Below are 21,570 nucleotides of genomic sequence, written 5' to 3' on the forward strand. Positions count from 1 at the left end.
TAGCGGTCTATCAATTTTGTTGATCTTTTCAAAAAACCAGCTCCTGGATTCATTGATTTTTTGGAGGGTTTTTTGTGTCTCTATCTCCTTCAGTTCTGCTCTGATCTTAGTTATTTCTTGCCTTCTGCTAGCTTTTGAATGTGTTTGCTCTTGCTTCTCTAGTTTTTTTAATTGTGATGTTAGAGTGTCAATTTTAGATCTTTCCAGCTTTCTCTTGTGGGCATTTTGTGCTATAAATTTCCCTCTACACACTGCTTTAAATGTGTCCCAGAGATTCTGGTATGTTGTATCTTTGTTCTCATTGGTTTCAAAGAACATCTTTATTTCTGCCTTCATTTCATTATGTACCCAGTAGTCATTCAGGAGCAGGTTGTTCAGTTTCCATGTAGTTGAGCAGTTTTGATTGAGTTTCTTAGTCCTGAGTTCTAGTTTGATTGCACTGTGGTCCGAGAGACAGTTTGTTATAATTTCTTTTCTTACACATTTGCTGAGGAGTGCTTTACTTCCAATTATGTGGTCAATTTTGGAATAAGTGCGATGTGGTGCTGAGAAGAATGTATATTCTATTGATTTGGGGTGGAGAGTTCTATAGATGTCTATTAGGTCTGCTTGCTGCAGAGATGAGTTCAATTCCTGGATATCCTTGTTAACTTTCTGTCTCGTTGATCTGTCTAATGTTGACAGTGGGGTGTTGGAGTCTAAGTCTCTTTGTAAGTCTCTAAGGACTTGCTTTATGAATCTGGGTGCTCCTGTATTGGGTGCATATATATTTAGGATAGTTAGCTCTTCCTGTTGAATTGATCCCTTTACCATTATGTAATGGCCTTCTTTGTCTCTTTTGATCTTTGATGGTTTAAAGTCTGTTTTATCAGAGACTAGTATTGCACCCCCTGCTTTTTTTTTTTGTTCTCCATTTGCTTGGTAGTTCTTCCTCCATCCCTTTATTTTGAGCCTATGTATGTCTCTGCGTGTGAGATGGGTCTCCTGAATACAGCAGACTGATGGGTCTTGACTCTTTATCCAGTTTGCCAGTCTGTGTCTTTTAATTGGAGCATTTAGTCCATTTACATTTAAAGTTAATATTGTTATGTGTGAACTTGATCCTGCCATTATGATATTAACTGGTTATTTTGCTCGTTAGTTGATGCAGTTTCTTCCTAGCCTCGATGGTCTTACATTTTGGCATGTTTTTGCAATGGCTGGTACTGGTTGTTCCTTTCCATGTTTAGTGCTTCCTTCAGGGTCTCTTGTAAGGCAGGCCTGGTGGTGACAAAATCTCTAAGCATTTGTTTATCTGCAAAGGATTTTATTTCTCCTTCACTTATGAAACTTAGTTTGGCTGGATATGAAATTCTGGGTTGAAAATTCTTTTCTTTAAGAATGTTGAATATTGGCCCCTACCCTCTTCTGGCTTGGAGAGTTTCTGCCGAGAGATCTGCTGTTAGTCTGATGGGCTTCCCTTTGTGGGTAACCCGACCTTTCTCTCTGGATGCCCTTAAGATTTTTTCCTTCATTTCAACTTTGGTGAATCTGGCAATTATGTGTCTTGGAGTTGCTCTTCTCGAGGAGTATCTTTGTGGCGTTCTCTGTATTTCCTGGATTTGAATGTTGGCCTGCCCTACTAGGTTGGGGAAGTTCTCCTGGATGATATCCTGAAGAGTGTTTTCCAACTTGGTTCCATTTTCCTCCTCACTTTCAGGCACCCCAATCAGACGTAGATTTGGTCTTTTTACATAATCCCATACTTCTTGCAGGCTTTGTTCATTTCTTTTTCTTCTTTTTTCTTTAGATTTCTCTTCTTGCTTCATTTCATTCATTTGATCGTCAATCGCTGATACTCTTTCTTCCAGTTGATCGAGTCGGTTACTGAAGCTTGTGCATTTGTCACATATTTCTCGTGTCATGGTTTTCATCTCTGTCCATTCGTTTATGGCCTTCTCTGCATTAATTCTTCTGGTTATCAATTCTTCCACTTTTTTTTCAAGATTTTTAGTTTCTTTGCGCTGGGTACTAATTCCTCCTTTAGCTCTGAGAACTTTGATGGACTAAAGCCTTCTTCTCTCATATCGTCAGAGTCATTCTCTGTCCAGCTTTGATCCGTTGCTGGCGATGAGCTGTGTTCCTCAGTTGATAATGCAGAAATCACCTGTCTTCTGTGTCGCTCGCACTGGGAGCTGGAGACTGGAGCTGTTCCTATTCGGCCATCTTGCTCCACCCCCCTATTCAAAATTGTCTCTGGTACTTTTCTAGTTTCTCTTATAAGAATGATTTCTAATATAAACTTCAAGACTGTGTTACTTTCTTTAGGCACCTGGGCTCACCAATCAGAAAGACATAATTTTTGTCCAAAGGCCCATCGGGGCAGGGGACTATCTGGAATTTTAGGATCCTTTCTCAGACTAGCAGGCCTAATAAAAGCTATTCCTGAAACTAGGATATGGGGAGCTTCAGAAATGTATCCTTCCTAATCAAGTGAGGACAAAAGACGTCACTCTTCCAACCCTAGAGATCCCTTCCTTCCCTCAGGGTATGGCCCTCCGCTTCATTTTGGAGGCATAACATCTTTATAGGACACGAATAAAGTCCCAATACTAACAGGAGAAAGCTGAGGACTCTAACAGGTTTTCGAGAATGTGTCAGTGAGGACCACTACATTCTTGGTCCTCTTTGTGGTCTAGGAGGACAGGCAAGGGTGCAAGTTTTTGAAAATGTATCAGTAAGGGCCACTAAATCCGACCTTCCTTGGTCCTCCTCGTGGTCTAGGAGGAAAACTCGTGTTTCTGCTGCTGCGTCAGTGAGCACAACTATTCCAATCAGCAGGATCCAGGCACTGTTATGGGTTCTTGGGTAAGAGGTGCTTCTGCTGTTGTGTCGGTGAGCGCAACTATTCTGATCAGCAGGGTTCAGGGACCATTGCAGGTTCTTGTGCAGGGAGGAAACAAACCCCGTCTTTCCTGTTCAGATGGGAAACACTCAGGCATCAACAGACTCACCCTTGAAATGCATGCTAAGCCATTGGGACCAATTTGACCCACAAACCCTGAAAAAGAGGTGGCTCATTTTTTTCTGTACTATGGCTTGGCCCCAATATTCTCTCTCTGATGGGGAAAAGTGGCCACCTGAGGGAAGTATAAATTACAATATTATCCTGCAGCTTGACCTTTTCTGTAAGAGGGAAGGCAAATGGAGTGAAATACCTTATGTTCAAGCTTTCTTTTCATTGAAGGAGAATACACAACTATGCAAAGCTTGCAATTTACATCCCACAGGAGAACCTCTCAACTTACCCCCATATCCTTTCCTCCCTATAGCTCCACTTCCTATTAATGATAAGCCTCCTCTAATCTGTCCCACCCAGAGAGAAATAAGTAAAGAAATCTCCAAAGGACCACAAAAACCCCTGGGCTATCGGTATGTCCCCTTCAAGCTGTAAAGGGAGGGGAATTTGGCCCAACCCGGGTACATGTCCCCTTCTCCCTCTCTGATTTAAAGCAGATCAAGCAGACCTGGGGAAGTTCTCAAATGATCCTGATAGGTACATAGATGTCCTACAGGATCTAAGGCAAATCTTCGATCTCACTTGGAGAGATGTCATGCTATTGTTAGACCAAACCCTGGCTTTTAATGAAAAGAGTGCGGCTTTAGCTGCAGCCCGAGAGTTTGGAGATAGCTGGTATCTTAGTCAAGTAAATGATACAATGACAGCTGAAGAAAGGGACAAATTCCCTACTGGTCAGCAAGCCATCCCCAGTATGGATCCCCACTGTGATCTAGACTCAGATCTTGGGGACTGGATTCATAATCATCTGTTGACCTGTGTTCTAGAAGGACTAAGGAGAATTAGGAAAAAGTCCATGAATTATTCAATGATGTCCACCATAACTCAGCAAAAGGAAGAAAATCCTCTTGCCTTTCTCAAGTGGCTACCAGAGGCCTTAAGAAAATATATTCCCCTGTCACCTGACTCACTCGAAGGTCAATTGATTCTAAAAGATAAGTTTATTACCCAATCAGCCACAGACATCAGGAGAAAACTCCAAAAGTGATCCCTGGGCCCTGAACAAAATCTGGAGGCATTATTATACCTGGCAAGCTTGGTGTTCTATAATAGGGACCAAGAGGAAAAGGCTGAAAAGGAAACGAGAGATCAGAGAAAGGCCACAGCCTTACTCATGGCCCTCAGAGAAACAAACCTTGGTGGTTCAAAGGAGACAGAAAATGGAGCAGGCCAATCACCTGGTGGGGCTTGTTATCCGTGTAGTTTGCAAGGACACTTTAAAAAAGACTGTCCAATGAGAAACAAGTTGCCGCCTCACCCACGTCCACTATGCTGAGGCAATCACTGGAAGGTGCACTGCCCCAGAGGACAAAGGTTCTCTGAGCCAGAAGCCCCAAACCAGATGATTCAACAACAGGACTGAGGGTGCCCAGGGTAAGCACCAGCTCATATCATCGCCCTCACTGAGCCCCGGGTATGTTTAACCATTGAGGGCCAGGAAAATGACGTCCTCCTGGACACTGGTGCAGCCTTCCCAGTGTTAATCTCCTGTCCCAGACAATTGTCCTCAAGGTCCGTTACCAACCAAGGAATCCTGGGACAGACTGTAACCAGGTACTTCTCCCACCTCCTCAGTTGTAATTGGGAGATTTTGCTCTTTTCACACGCCTTTCTTGTTATGCTTGAAAGTCCCACACCCTTATTAGGGAGGGATATATTAGCCAAAGCTGGAGCTATTATCTACATGAATATGGGGAACAAGTTACCCATTTGTTGTTCCCTGCTTGAGGAGGGAATCAACCCTGAAGTCTGGGCATTGGAAGGAACAAACTCAAGCTCCAGTCTTAAGCCTTCTCACAGGACAAAAACTTCTCTTTATATGTCACAGAAAGAGCAGGAATAGATCTTAGGGTCCTTCCTCAGACTAGTGGGACAACCCCACAACCAGTGGCATACCTAAGTAAGGAAATTGACATAGTAGCAAAAGGCTGGCCTCGCTGTTTATGTGTAGTTGTGATAGTGGCCATCTTAGTGTCAGAGGCTATTGAAATAATACACGGAAAGGATCTCACTATCTGGACTACTCATGATGTAAATGGCATACTAGGTACCAAAGGAAGTTTATGGCTATCAGACAACTGCCTGCTTAGATACCAGGTGCTACTCTTTGAGGGACCGGTGCTTCAAATACACCCGTGTGCGGCCCTCAACCCTGCCACTTTTCTCCCAGAGGATGAGGAACCAATTGAGAATGACTGCCAACAAATTATGGTCCGGAATTACGCCACCCAAGAAGATCTCTTAGAAGTCTCCTTAGCTAATCCTGACCTTAACCTATATACCGATGGAAGTTCATTTGTGGAGAATGGGATACGAAGGGCAGGTTATGCCATAGTCAGTGATGTAACAGTAGTTGAAAGTAAGCCTCCTCCCCCAGGGACCAGTGCCCAGTTAGCAGAACTAACGGCACTTACCCGAGCCTTAGAACTGGGAAAGGGAAGAAGAATAAATGTGTATACAGATAGCAAGTATGCTTATCTAATCCTACATGCTCATGCTGCAATATGGAAAGAAAGGGAGTTCCTAACCTCTGGGGGAAGCCCCATTAAATACCAGAAGGAAATCATGGAGTTATTGCATGCAATGCAAAAATCCAAGGAGGTGGCAGTGTTACACTGCCAAAGCCATCAAAAAGGCGAAGGAGAGGGGAGAAAAGCAGCATAAGCAGCTGGCAGAGGCAGGGAAAGACCAACAGAAAGGAAAGAGAGAAAGAGACAGAAAATCAGAGAGAGAGAGAGGAAGAGACAGAGAGAGGAAGAGACAGAGGGACAAAGAGAGAAAGAAAGAGAGAGAAAGACAGGAAGTCAAAGAGAAGGAGACAGAGGAAGATAGCAAAACAGACAGAAAGTCAAAGAGAGACAGAGAGAGAGGAAAGACAGATAGACAGAAAGTCAGAAAAAGAGAGGGGAAAGACAGAAAGAGAAGGAAGGAGAGAGAAAGAGACAGAAAGTCAGAGAGAGAGAAATAGTAAAGAAAAAACAGTGCACCCTATTCCTTTAAAAGCCAGGGTAAATTTAAAACTTATAATTAGTAATTGAAGATCTTCTGCATAACCCTCTAACACTCCAATACCACCTTGTTGTCAGTGTAAACACCAATTCTAAGTTAATATGGACTGAATGAGGTTTTATTAATAGCAAAGAAAACTTAAAATCCCAAACTTAACAAGGCTTTCAACAAAAGTGGAGTTTTTGCTAAAAGTTAACAGTGTAACATGTATTATCCTAATACCACACACTCCCAAAGGATTTCTCAGATAGTTTGCAAGAAATAACGAAATCTATCCTTACTTTACAATCCCAAATAGACTCTTTGGCAGCAGTGATACTCCAAAACCGCGGAGGCCTAGACCTCCTCACTGCTGAGAAAGGAGGACTCTGCACCTTCCTAGGGGAAGAGTGTTGTTTTCACACTAACCAGTCAGGGATAGTATGAGATGCTGCCTGGCGTTTACAGGAAAAGGCTTCTGAAATCAGACAACACCTTTCAAACTCTTATACCAACCACTGGAGTGGGGTGACATGGCTTCTCCCCTTTCTAGGTCCTGTGACAGCCATCTTGCTATTACTCGCCTTCGGGCCCTGTATTTTTAACCTCCTTGTCAAATTTGTTTCCTCTAGGATCGAGGCCATCAAGCTACAGATGGTCTTATAAATGGAACCCCAAATGAGCTCAACTAACAACTTCTAGTGAGGACCCCTGGACCGATGGGCTGGCCCTTTCACTGGACTAAAGAATTCCCCTCTGGAGGACACTACAACTGCAGTGCCCCTTCTTCATCCCTATCCAGCAGGAAGTAGCTAAAGCAGTCATTGCCCAATTCTCAACAGCAGTTGGGCTGTCCTGTTTAGAGAGGATACTGAAAGTTGAAGCCAGCTGGACTTCCTGGGTCGAGTGGGGACTTGGAGAACTTTTCTGTCTAGCTGGAGGACTGTAAATGCACCAATCAGCACTCTGTAAAATGGACCAATCAGCAGGATGTGGGCGGGGCCAAATAAGGGAAAAAAAGCTGGCCACCCTAGCCAGCAGCAGCAACCGGCTGGGGTCCCCTTCCATGCTGTAGAAGCTTTGTTCTTTCACTCTTCATAATAAATCTTGCTGCTGCTCACTCTTTGGGTCCGCACTACCTTTATGAGCTGTAACGCTCACTGCGAAGGTCTGCAGCTTCACTCCTGAAGTTGGCAAGACCACGAACCCACCGGGAGGAACAAACAACTCCAGATGCATCACATTTAAGAACTGTAACACTCACTGTGAGGGTCCATGGCTTCATTCTTAAAGTCAGCGAGACCAAGAACCCACAGGAAGGAATAAATTAGGGACACAACAGCACTAATGAGCTAATCATATTATTTTCTCCTTATGGTAGTGGGAACTGACATAATATATTTACATATGCAGAATCACAGTTGCTCTTGCAGTATGAATACAGGACATTTACATTGCATTAAAGATATATATTACCACATTTTGTTTGCTAACATTTTATTGACTCTGTTTTTGCACCCGTACTCATAGGTGAAATCTGATGTCTATAGAGTTTATTTTCCATCCTATTCTTGTCTAACTCAAACATGTATTAGCTTTATAAAACAAGGGAGTATTTGGCATTCTATTCTCTGAAAATGTTCAAATTTTTAGAATGGATAAATAGGGACAATAAAGAGAAATAGATTTAGAAGTGCATACTTGAAATAAAAGGAATTTATTGAGTTAATGAGTTAAGCCCCCACCACAAGAATATTTTGTAAAGACTAATAATTTAATTCCAAAGAAAACCCAAGAAAGAAATTACCAAGAAATAAGAATATAAACAGAATTCAATAAACTAGAACTCTAAGAAACAATATTTAAGTGTAATAAAATGAAACACATTTTCTTTGAAAAGTCTAAGTAAATAGATACATCTCTAAGAGCATTGATAATATGATATTAAAAAGTAGTGAGACACAAGCAGTCTTAGAAATGAACAGTAAAACATAATTATACCTACAATAAAACTGAAGTAATAAGAAAGTTTTCAGGAAGTTCTGTGAAAATAAATTTGAAAATTAGGTGAAATCCAGAACTTCCTTGACAAAAATATAGCCTTAAACTCATTCAGAAGATTTTGAAAGCACAAATAGTTCCACCATTATTAAAGACATGGAATCACACTCAGATGCCTGCACACACAAACATAGAGACAAACACATGTACACAATTTATACAGCTGTTTAAGGTTTATACTGCTTATTTTTGTTTCTGCTAATGTTGACATATATTTTGTTTCATTGCATATTTTAATTTTTGTATTATGGACTCATTATTTTTCAGTGGATGTTTTCTGTGCAAACTAACTGGAGAGTTTCTTTTTCAGACCAATATTGTATTTGCTTTGTCAGTTGCATCAGAGATAAGTCCTACAGCAATTCTTGTTAGGGTTTCCTAAACTGTCAGAATGGTATACAGATGACCTGGAAAAGTGGGTGAGGCCAGATCCCTGTGTAAACATTTTTAGAAAGGATCTCTGTATTTTAAGTTACAGAATCAAATTATAAATAGGCGATAAATATATTAAATGTGCCAATGGGTTATTTTTTTTCTAGTTCACCTTTTTACTGAATATGTAACCCTTCTGTGATCTTTTTATTGCTGGATTATTCAAGTGACATGCGTTCACTCTTTAAATCAGTAGTGTGCTGGATGAAGTAAGCTCACACTGGCTTGTGTCAGCTGATTGTCCACATTTCTCCCTAATTCCTAGTTCATGATATCATACTGGTAGCCTGAAATCAGCCATAGTATGTTATTGACACCACAGAAATTAGCAGATGCTAGATATTAGTACTTTCCTCCTCCCCTAGATACCCTATTATTAAACCAGCAAACCACATCTTTGACCCAGTGTGAAGGAAGATCCAAAATTATGAATTTTCCAGGAGATATTTTTTCTTACACAGCCTCCAAGATGAAGCAGACAAGTTGCTTTGTTATCACTCCATGGAGGTAAGTTCACTGTTGTCCACACTTTCATTTAAGTTGCAGCCTTGGATTGTCCAGGCTTCATGAAGAAGTTATAACCCATTTTCTCTTGTCAACACAAATCTTCATTTCTTCTCCTTGGATAATTATTAAATCCTAGTTCTCTTGAACATTCCTCTCCAATAACAAGTTACCCTAAGAAAACCAAGACATCCATTTCAGCTAATGGCTCTGTTTTCCAATTTCCTCTTTGATTTTGACCTCTGGGGATTCATTTTCAAAATTAACTATGCAATTTCAAATTGATATTAATATATTGCTACTAGCACTTACCAGGGTTTTGATAACAAGAAGGATTTTATTTTATCTAGTCCACAAAATTGCCATAAACAGTAGCTTTCATCCACCCTTAAATTATAAAAGTTTTGATAATTTTTTTCAAGCATGGAAAATAAAAGGCAACATAATAAATGAAACTCTACTGTAATTTTTATTTTGAAATTAGAACTCCTGTACTTCATTACATGTTAGGTACCCAAAGGCTGTTACGAATTTATGTGACCTTTAAAACCACTATGCTATGCAAATTTGAGATGCATTTATCAGGCTTATTGCTTTTTTATTTATTAAATTTCACCAGCTAAGCTTTGGAAAGTTTTGCTTTCACTTTTGCATATGAAACTTATACAGAGCAAACATGACAATCATAATATTTTGTGATTACATTTAGTGTTCACTGTAGTATAAGCAAGTTTCCATTTCTGGATTTGTAATGCTTCACAGAAAGGTTGTACCATGAGTTATTTCACTCTTTCAATATTGTTGGTTATTTCAGTTGCTTTCAATTTTTTAATACCACACACAGAAAAACTAAATCAAAGCAAACTTACACACATAAACTCCATATTTGGATCATTTCTTTGAAAATTTTTTTAGAAATGATTTTCATGTTGATTTATAAATATGATAATGGGAGCCTCTCTGGTTTTTTGTAAGTAGCAAATTACAAGTAGAAAGAAAAATCACGTCTTTATCAGTCAAAGTTTCTAGGGTTTCCTTTTTTTATTTTTATTTATTTACTTACTTATTTGAAAAAACTTATGCTTTTTAACTTCATTTTTTTATTATTATACTTTAAGTTCTGGGATACACGTGCAGAATGTGCAGGTTTCTTACATAGGTATACACGCCCCATAGTGGTTTGCTGCACCCATCAATCAGTCAACTACATTAGGTATTTCTCCTAATACTATCCCTCCACTAGACCCCCACCCCCCGACAGGCCCCAGTTTGTGAATTTCCCCTTCCTGTGTCCATGTGTTCTCATTGTTCAACTCTCACTTATGAGTGAGAACATGTGGTGTTTGGTTTTCTGTTCCTGTGTTAGTTGGCTGAGAATGATGGTTTCCAGCTTCATCTATGTCTCTGCAAAAAACATGAACTCATTCTTTTTTTATGACTCCACAGCATTCCATGGTGTGCCATATCTTCTTTATCCATTCTATCATTGATGGGCATTTGGGTTGGTTCAAAGTTTTTGGTATTGTGAATAGTGCTGCAATAAACATATGTGTGCATGTGTCTTTATAGTAGAATGTTTTATAATCCTTTGGGTATATACCCAGTAATGGGATTGCTGGGTCAAACGGTATTTCTGGTTCCGGATCCTTGAGGAATCACCACACTGTCTTCCACAATGGTTGAACTAATTTACACTCCCACCAGTGGTGTAAAAGCTTTCCTATTTCTTCACATTCTCTCGAGCATCTGTTGTTTCCTGACTTTTTAATGACCACCATTCTAACTGACATGAGATGATATCTTATTGTGGTTTTTATTTGCATTTCTCTGATGACCACTGATGATAAGCAGGGGTTGCAATCCTAGTCTCTGATAAAACAGACTTTAACCCAACAAAGATCAAAAAGACAAAGAAAGCCATCACTTAATGGTAAAGGGATCAATGCAACAAGAAGAGCTAACTATCCTAAATATATAGGCACCCAATACAGGACCACCCAGATTCATAAAGTAAGTCCTCAGAGACCTACAAAGATACTCCCACACAATAACAGTGGGAGACTTTAACACCCCGCTGTCAATATTAGACAGATCAACAAGACAGAAAATTAACAAAGATATTCAGGATTGGAACTCAGCTGTGGACCAAGCAGACCTAATAGACATCTACAGAACTCTCCACCCCAAATCAACAGAATATACATTCTTCTCAGCACCACACTGCACTTATTTTAAAACAGCCCACATAAATTGGAAGTAAAGCACTCCTCAGCAAGTGCAAAAGAATGGAAATCATAACAAACAGTTTCTCAGACCACAGTGCAATCAAATTAGAACTCAGGATTAAGAAACTCACTCAAAACCGCACAACTACATGAAAACCGAACAACCTGCTCCCAAATGACGACTGGGTAAATAATGCAATTAAGGCAGGAATAAATGAGTTCTCTGAAACTAATGAGAACAAAGACACAATGTACCAGAATCTATGGGACACACCTAAAGCAGTGTTTAGAGGGAAATTTATAGCACTAAATGCCCACAGGAGAATGCACGTAAGATCTAAAATCGACATCCTAACATCACAATTAAAAGAACTAGAGAAGCAAGAGAAAACAAATTCAAATCCTAGCAGAAGATAAGAAATAACTAAGATCAGAGCAGAACTGAAAGAGAGACACATACACAAAAAAACCCTTCAAAAAATCAATGAATCCAGGAGCTGGTTTTTTGAAAAGATTAACAAAATAGGTAGAATGCTAGCCAGACTTATAAAAGAGACAAGACAGGAGAATCAAATAGACACAATAAAAAATGATAAAGGGGATATCACCACTGATCCCACAGAAATACAAACTACCATCAAAGAATACTATAAACACCACTACACAAATGAACTAGAAAATCTAGAAGAAATGGATAAATTCCTGAACACATACACCCTTCCAAGACTAAACCAGGAAGAAGTCGAATCCCTGAATAGACCAATAATATATTCTGAAATTGAGGCAGTAATTAATAGGCTACCAACCAAAAAAAGCCCAGGACCAGACGGATTCACAGCTGAATTCTACCAGAGGTACAAAGAGGAGCTGGTGCCATGCCTTCTGAAAAAATTCCAAACTATAGAAAAAGAGGGACTCCTCCCTAACTCATTTTATGAGACCAGCATCATCCTGATAGCAAAACCTGGCAGAGACACAATAAAAAATTAAAATTTCAGGCCAATATCCCTGATGAACATCGATGCAAAAATCCTCAGTAAAATACTGGCAAACCAAATCTAGCAGCACATCAAAAAGTTTATCCGTCACGATCAAGTCAGCTTCATCCCTGGGATGGAAGGCTGGTTCAACATATGCAAATCAATAAACATAATCCATCACATAAACAGAACCAATGACAAAAACCACATGATTATCTCAATAGATGCAGAAAAGGCTATCGATAAAATTCAACACTGCTTCATGCTAAAAACTCTCAATAAACTAGGTTTTGGTGCGATGCATTTCAAAGTAATAAGAGCTATTTATTTATGACAAACCCACAGCCAATATCATACTGAATGGGCAAAAGCTGGGAGCACTCCCTTTGAAAACCCGCACAAGACTAGGATGCCCTGTGTCACCGCTCCTATTCAACATAGTATTGGAAGTTCTGGTCAGGGCAATGAGGCAAGGGAAAAAAATAAAGATATTCAATTAGGAGAAGAGGAAGTCAAATTGTCTCTGTTTTCAGATGACATGATTGTATATTTAGTAAACCCCATCGTCTCAGCCCAAAATCTCAAGCTGATAAGCAACTTCATCTAAGTTTCAAGAGACAAAATCAATGTGCAAAAATCACAAGCATTCCTATACACCAATAATAGACAAAGAGAGTGCTAAATCATGAGTGAACTCCCATTCACAATTGCTACAAAGAGAATGATATACCTAGGAATACAACTTACAAGGGATGTGAAGGACTTTTTCAAGGAGAAATATGAACCACTGCTCAAGGAATTAAGACAGGAACAAATGGAAACACATTCCATGCTCATGGATAGGAGGAATCAATATTGTGAAAATGGCTGCCCAAAGTAATTTATAGATTCAATGCCATCCCCATCAAGCTACCAATGACTTTCTTCACATAATTAGAAAAAAACTACTTTAAATTTCACATAGAACCAAAACAAACCAAACCAAACCAAACAAAAACAAACAACAACAAAAGCCTGTATAGCCAAGACAATCCTAAGCAAAAAGAACAAAGCTGGAGGCATCATGCTACCTGACTTGAAACTATACCACAAGGCTACAGTAACCAAAACAACATGGTACTGGTACCAAAACAGATACATAGACCAATGGAACAGAACAGCAGTCTCAGAAGTAATTCCACACATCTACAACCATCTGATCTTTGACAAGCCTGACAAAAACAAGAAATGGGGAAATGATTCCCTATTTAATAAATGTTGTTGGGAAAACTGACCAGCCACGTGCAGAAAACTGAAACTGAATCCCTTCCTTACACCTTATACAAAAATTAACTCAAGGTAGATTAAACACTTAAACGTAAGACCTAAAACCATAAAAACCAGGATGTAGGCATGGGCAAAGACTTCATAACTAAAACACCAAAAGCAATGGGAACAAAAGCCAAAATTGACAAATGGGATCTAAATAAACTAAAGAGCTTCTGCACAGTGAAAGAAACTATCATCAGAGTGAAGAGATGACCTACAGAATAGGAGGAAATTTTTGCAATCTATCCATCTGACAAAGGGCTAATATCCATAATCTACAGGGAACTTAAACAAATTTACAAGAAAAGAACAAACAACCCCATAAAAAAGTAGGCAAAGTATATGAACAGACATTTTTTTTTTTTTTTTTTTTTTTTTTTTTTTTTTTTTGCTTTTTCAACTTTTATTTTAGATGCAGGGGGTACATGTGCAGATTTGTTACATGGGTATATTGCATGATGCTGAAGTTTGGGGTATGAATGATCCCATCCAGATACTACGTGTTCTCACTTCTAAGTGGGAGCTAAACATCAGGTACTCATGGACATAAAGATGACACTTCTTAAAAGAACACATTTATTCAACCAACAAACATATGAAATAAAGCTCTTTTTTTTTTTGTTTGTTTTTAAAAGAGAAAATCCTATTGAGTCTTTTGTTGTCAGAGAGTACATAAGATAAACTCCTTTTCATTTTCAAGTCCAACTCTGGTTTATGCTGTCTTAGCAAAAATAAACTCTACCATTTGCAGAAAGCATTTTCCCCCATCTCTAGAACAAGGCAAATGCAAATTGAAGTAACTGAAACTGAGAGCACAAAAAGAGAGTTTTCTAGGGGAAGGTATCTGTCTGAAAAAGGATTAAGTAGCCATTTGCTAAGGAGAAGAGCGGAAGAACAGATCATTTTCACCCTAGACGAGAATAAAGGAGATTTCCCCGCCTTTTGATTTTTTAAAGTTGATGTGTACCAGGTGTCAGAGGCATGTCTCAGAAAAAAATGACTTTCATTGAACTATGAGTTTGGAATAATGTCATTTAAGGCTCTTTTAATGGCATGGTTTTATAAACACAGAAACTGCAGGGGCCTAGTGATTCCATTGTAATTATAACTTGTTTGATCACATGGTCAAAATAGCCCATAATGTCCATTTCTGTGCCACACAGTACATTCCAACAAGAACAGAAAGCGACTGTAGACTAGAATCAGTCCTCCCAAGGACTCTCTCCCTCAGTCCAGCAAATTCCTTCATTCTTCAGGTAGCCCCAGCTCAGATTTTGTATTTCCATAAAGTTCAAAGGTGACACTGGTCTTTCTGGTCTGAGGACTACACTTTTGATGAACAAGGCTGCCATATTTCTGTCATTTGACTAGTATAGAGATGCTAGTGAACTCTTCTCCAGAAATTTAAGCTGTGCTGGGGCCATTAAAAGGGTTAAGTTACTCAAATGGGAGGAAAACACTTAATCTAATTTTTTTCTTGTATGATTAACATCCGTTATAGACACAGGCATTAGAGTATGGGTGTTCAAAGCAACATCAATATTTTGTGGAAACAGTCCATCCTACATTGAGATTTAGCTTTTTCTATATATCAATATTCCTGTTAAATGTTCAGATTATTTAATATGGTATAGAATGGATTGATTATTCATAGGAATTATGTGGATCATACTAAATCATCAAATGACAACTGCCTATTCTTATTGCTATGGAAACATTTCAGTTAACTAAATAATTTATTATTGAGTGAGTACTCTGAACACATCATGTTAGGTATTACAAAAAGATAAACAACATAAAGTCTTCAGAGACAGAGAACTCATGCACAATTAGTCTGTCAATTATCTGTTATTATATAACAAGTCACCTTAATTCTCAGTGGCTTATAACAATAAACATTTATTGTGTTCATAATTTAGCAACAGATTGTTTAGACCATACTCAGTTAAGCAGTTTTTCTAATTGAGGCTGATTCCATGAGTATCAGTGGTCAGCTGTAATTTGGTCAAGTTGCTGTGCTTCTGGGGGTTGGCTGGCTATCACCCAGAGCAATGAGGACCACTAAACTACATCTCTTGTCTTATAAGAGTGCCCTGGCTCATTTACATTGTACCTCAACAGTGTGTCAAGAGAGAAAAAGGAAATGCAAAGTCCTCTTGAAGCTTGGACTCAGAAATGGCCCACATTCTTTAGGCCAAAGCAAGTCAGAGGGCCAGTGCAGATTCAAGTTATGGAGAAAGAGGTTCCACTCATCGATAAGAGGATCTATGAAGTTATATGGCCAAGAAGAGAAGAAAAGAATTATTATAGTCATTTTCATAAACAATGTATTATAAATAAATTTTAGACTTTGTCGCAAGTCCTGAAGACTTGCTAAATCTCTTTGTGGCATATCTCTGAGACATGTAGAAAAGCCTTGTTTAGCCTGATAAATTGGGTAAACAATTGTCTTTAGAAATTCACTGTGAGAAAGTTGATGAAACAGCTTATATCTTGAGACTAATATAAACAATTAGCTAGACAAACTTGGATTCACTTTTCTGAATAAAATGTGTGACAACATGATTATGGGTAAAAACGAAGATCAGCTGGTTTCCCATCTGCCAAGAAAACATGCCATAAGAATGTATTCAATTTCAATATTAGCTAATTGACTACTGCTATTCAAATTCCCATTTGACTAACTCACACAGTGAACTCGATTTAAAAAAAAAATTGTTGATTAATGATTCTTACTGATATGCTATTAAATTAGCTACATCTTGAGTTAAGAATTGGCTATTAGTTATTTATACAACGAAGGAAGGAAATTGTCTTCAGTTTCTATACTTAGGAGTGAAAAGCCTGCAAAAATGTGTGAAACAGGAAAAAAATATGTTTTTGAAGAATACAACAATTCTCATTAAGCTTTCTAGTGGTAAAATTGAATTAGAAGAAACATTTCTGGATTTTGTTATTAAATCCAACTTAATTACATAAGTTTATTTGGAATATTTTATGTGGAGGGAGATAAGACTATTCAAAGGAAATTGCTTAAATATACTTACAAATGCAGTGTTGTGTAAGTTCAAACCACAGTATTTTCTGTCTTAGGACAGCTGAAGCGAGCATGAAACTAACAGCACAGATTGATAATTGTTAAAGAAATAAAATTCTTGTAATAGGTAATATGAAAAATACTAAAGAATATATGTGCTTACACAGTGGGCCCAATTAAAACCCTATAATTTGATTTCCCAGGGGGATAAATAAAACACACTGTTCCATTGAAGTTTTCATATTTTGCCCTTGTCTTTTTCTAGAACTTAGAGAGATGATGACTTTTTTAACCATATTAAAGATAGTTTCCTAAAATAGGCAGATACAAATTTTTATGTCTGGTTGAAAGGGCACCATTTACAGAGTCTGCATGTCACTGTGGTGCTAGTTGCATATTGGTGCTGAGTCCTTGGCTGAGAGCAGTTACAGATGTTGGCATCAACACACTGAGCTTACCTACTCTGGAGATGCTATTTATCTTTACAGAGGCCCCTCAAGGGCATGTGTCTGTGAAACGCAGGCCTGATTCTCCTATGTTTAGATTGCATTCATTAGTTATTTTCATTTTGTAGCTATTAACCCAACAAATTAATATTTAAACATGTAAGCTTTAAAAGTTACTTGAAGAGCTTATGTTGATGAATTGCTGTATAGTCTATGCTTCTTTCCATCTGTTCTCTCCTTGCTCCTTTGGGTGATTTGGAACCTAAAGCCAAGCAGTACATCTGAGTATATTTGCTCACCGTCTGACCACAATCCTAACCAATCTTGACAATCGAATGATTCTTTAAGATCATGAGAAATTTAGAAATGTTGAATTGAGTTTTATGCTGAGATTTTGTATTTGGTCCCCTTACACAATATCATCACCCTCAATTTTCAAAAGTTTTAACTTCTTGGCTAATCTAACGCTTTAAAAGCTTGCAGAACTACTTTCTACTCAGTCATTTTTATTATTTCTTTATATAAAAGTATTCCTTTGTCATGGGTGATTGGATCAACAGAAAAGGATAACTGGCATTATCCCTTGATAGACTCAATTGAGTAAAAATCAAATCATTGCAATTACAGGGTGCCAATCAACCTTAGAATGCCCTTGAGTTAACATGAGTAAAATACTGACAGAGGATACTAAAATGGAACAAAGGCTATCAAATTAAGACAGGAATTTTTTTTTTTTCATTCTGTGATTACCTGGCTTGGACATTTCAAATAAAGGACTCGCTTATTTAATGACATTACTGAATTCCAAAAATGTTTTTGTAAGCCACATTCCTTTTAAATCATTATTATTTTTTAAATTTAGTTGTATTTTAAAACAACAAAGGAAAATATTTTGATCTCTGAATGTGCTAAGATTATACAAACAAAATGCAGAACATATAAAGATAAAAAAGACATAACATTTTGATAATATATTGACTATAATTCTCAAAAAGATGCTCATATTCACAATAGCTGTACTAATAATTATGATTCTTAAAAATGAAACAAGATTAAAATACTGAAAACAAACCATTGTATAACAGAGGGAACTCTGACTGTTTTATGTATTTCGTTCCCAAAGTAGAGATAGTAATCTTTAAGACCTTAGAGATTTGAGGAAATTTGTTACCAATCTCAAAGGAATCTTTTATTTTGTATAATTTTGTAGGCTATAAGTGTAACTTTGTTACACGGATATACTGCCTAGTGGTTAAGGTAGTGGTGAAGTCAGAGCTTTTAATGTATCCATTACCAGAATAACATACATTGTACCCAGTAAGTTATTATTCATCTCCCACCTCCTCCTAACCCCCTTTGAAGTCTCCAGTGTCTATTATTCCACACTTTATGTCCTTGTGCACATGTTATTTAGCTCACAGTTGTGAGAACAAGCAGTATTTTTCTTTCTGTGTTTGAGTTGTTTCACTTAAGATAATGACCTCTAATTCTATCCATGTTGTTGCAAAAGACTTGATTTCATCGTTTAAAAAGGTTGAAAAGGTTGAATAGTATTCCATTGAGTATATATACCACATTTTCTTTATCCAATAATGTTTGATGGACACTTATTTTGATTCTATATCTTTGCTATTGTGTAGAATGCTGCGATAAACACTTTAGATTGCATATCTATCTAAACAATAAACATAGTGAAAAAAGTAAGTGGTTAGGGATCAATAAGACAATTATCATAGCCTGTGACCCTAGACAATTAACCTACCTGAACTTCAATTTCTCTATGTTTAAAATAGAAAGAATGGTACCTATCTCATGGGGTTACTGTGAGGTTTGGAAAAGATAGCATATGTAAAGCACCCTGAATAGAAGCTGGGGCATAATAGTATTAACTTATTTTCTCTATGCTTGTGTGCATATATGTGTGTTATACATCATCAGTTTATTCTGTAGGCAACATAAGACTTCCTGGGACTGCTTCTACTGTTCCAAGTGCCCATATTGTGCCTTTGGTTATTTGAGAACATGCACTTTTAAAATAATACGTATTTTAATCTTCCTTTTGTAGATAAATATTTCCTGAGAGTATAACTAGAATTAAGATACTGAGTCAAGCACTGAGGTATCCACAGATATGAATCAGACTGGGAATCTACCTTGACAGAACTCAGGGTACAATAGAGGCATGTGTACATATAAAACTGCCATGCCAAGTGTGCGAGGATAAGCTTAAACAGTCACCAGTAGACAGCCATGGATACTCAAGAGCAGAGAAAGGGTAGTTCCCATTTGGAGTGGGTTTGAAGGTGTCTGTGTGTATGGATGAAGGCATATGAGGGTGACCGTGAAGTAAAGTTAAAAGGTGAGCCAGCATTGGGCAAAGGGAAGTTCTAGACAGTGATCATAGCATGAGTAAAACCAAAATAACGTTTGCTGTGCAGGGAGTTACAAGTATGCTTAATTGCCCCAGGTATTAGGATGCACGTCAAAGATTAAAAGGTTAGAAAGGAGGCTAGGGTCAAAAAATAGAAAACTTTGAGTATCTGGTAGGAGTGTTGACTTTTTCTTTTGATTGACTAAATATGATACCTCTTTTTGCTTTCATTAATTCCTCTTTAAACGTCCAAAATGACTTATTCAGAATAACTCAAGCTCTTTCAGGGGCCATCTTACTAATGACATGGCAGAGTACTGACTTAGGCTGATGTTTTCTTTTCAATGCCTCTTGCATTGTTTCTCCTTTTCCCCTTGTTTTAGCTCACAGGCTTAGTCTATGGGTACAGGACCAAAGTTAGAGACAAATATCGACTAGTTTTCTTGGTGTCTGAATGAGTCAGGCCTGTTTGTCTCCTCTCTGGATATCTCATAAAATACCATGTCAATGGAACTCATTGGCTCAGTGAGAGGTAGAAGAACAGGGATTCTGAAAGGGGTCCAGGGACATGCCGTTCTTAGCACAGCAAAAGGCAGAGAAATCTGTGTTTAGAGAAAGCAAAATAAAATGTATTTGGTATAGTTCACCTCATTGCTTTTGTTTCCCTTCCTAGAAGTGAATGATGTGATATTTTACCAGTTTCAAATGCCTCCAATCTGATTTTTGGTTAAAGCAAAAGCAAAAAGACATTTTTTTTTTAACCAGAAAGAATAATGATGTATGAAAAACACTTAGCTGTTCCACGTGTGCATAAAAAGTTTAATAAATGTCATTCTTTGCACATGAAAATTTAGAAGGTCACAGTGAAGGCACATAATAATCACCCTCTGCTACAGGTGATCTCAGCCTGGCTGCTTATGGAAATCACCTGGGAGGACATCAGACCTACTAAACTGAGGCCTCACAACTGGATTCTGTTAGCGAATTTTAAACCATATATGATTATAAAGGCCAGCCAGAGTTAAAAGCCATTTAACCACCCAAAGCCTTTAGTTTACCTGCTGAGAAACCTCAGAGTCATTAAGAGAAGCGCTCACACTGCTGATTTAAAGTAAAACTAGACCGACCACGGTGGCTCAAGCCTGTAATCCCAGCACTTTGGGAGGCTGAGGTGGGCAGATCACCTGAGGTCAGGAATTCAAGACTAGCCTGGCCAACACAGTGAAACCCGGTTTCTACTGAAAAAAAAAAAATTACCAGGTGTGGCAGCACATCCCTGTCATCCCAGCTACTCATTTGGGAGGCTGAAGCAGAAGAATCCTGGGAGGCAGAGGTTGCAGTGAGTCGAAATCACGCCATTGCCCTCTAGCCTGGGTGATAAGAGCAAAATTGTGTCTCATAAAAAATAAAGAAAATAAAAATAAACTAAACAAAACAAAAAATATCTGGGCCTAGAACATAGTTCTCCAGAATCCTGTTGTTCTTTCTCCAGAGTTTGTTCTTTTCTCATACATCATGGTAAACAGGGATTTAAAAAAATCTACTTGTTTCTAACATTAAGCTCTTAATTGGGACAGTCATACAACTTTTTATATGTCAGCTACTGTTCAGCATAAAGGCAATGTAGCAGAAAAGAAAAGCCCTGCATTCAGTGAGTTAACACTTGGTAATGGAAAGGAGGAAAAGATACAATAAACATAAAGAAGAAAGTGAGGAAATAAATCAAGTGACATGGGTGCGTTTCCATGTGTTGGGTGGTGAATTTGGGTAGCTTTTGTGCTAGGCACTGTGCTGGATGCTTGATGCTTGCTAGACATTGAGGACATAGACATTCAAAATAATTCCCTGACACCAAATAGTTGTACTTGAAAGCTGAATGAAAATTGCCAGGAAATAAAGACCAAAAGGAATATCAAGCTGAAGGATCAGTTTGTACAATGGAATAAATTTATGAGAGAAAATGGTACCTTCAGAGGATTACAAATCAGTTTAATAGTACTGGAACAAATAATGGGAAGAGGCCATAGAAAAATAAACTTCAATCAAATAACAAAGGACAATGTATGCATTGCAAATGGATAAACTGCTTTTCTCCTATGGGAGTGTTTCTCAAACTATTCTGTGTTATGAATTACACCTGGAGAATTTAAAAAAACAAGA

The sequence above is a fragment of the Theropithecus gelada genome, chromosome 13, assembly GCF_003255815.1.
Source record: "Theropithecus gelada isolate Dixy chromosome 13, Tgel_1.0, whole genome shotgun sequence".
NCBI classification, from domain to species: Eukaryota; Metazoa; Chordata; class Mammalia; order Primates; family Cercopithecidae; genus Theropithecus; species Theropithecus gelada.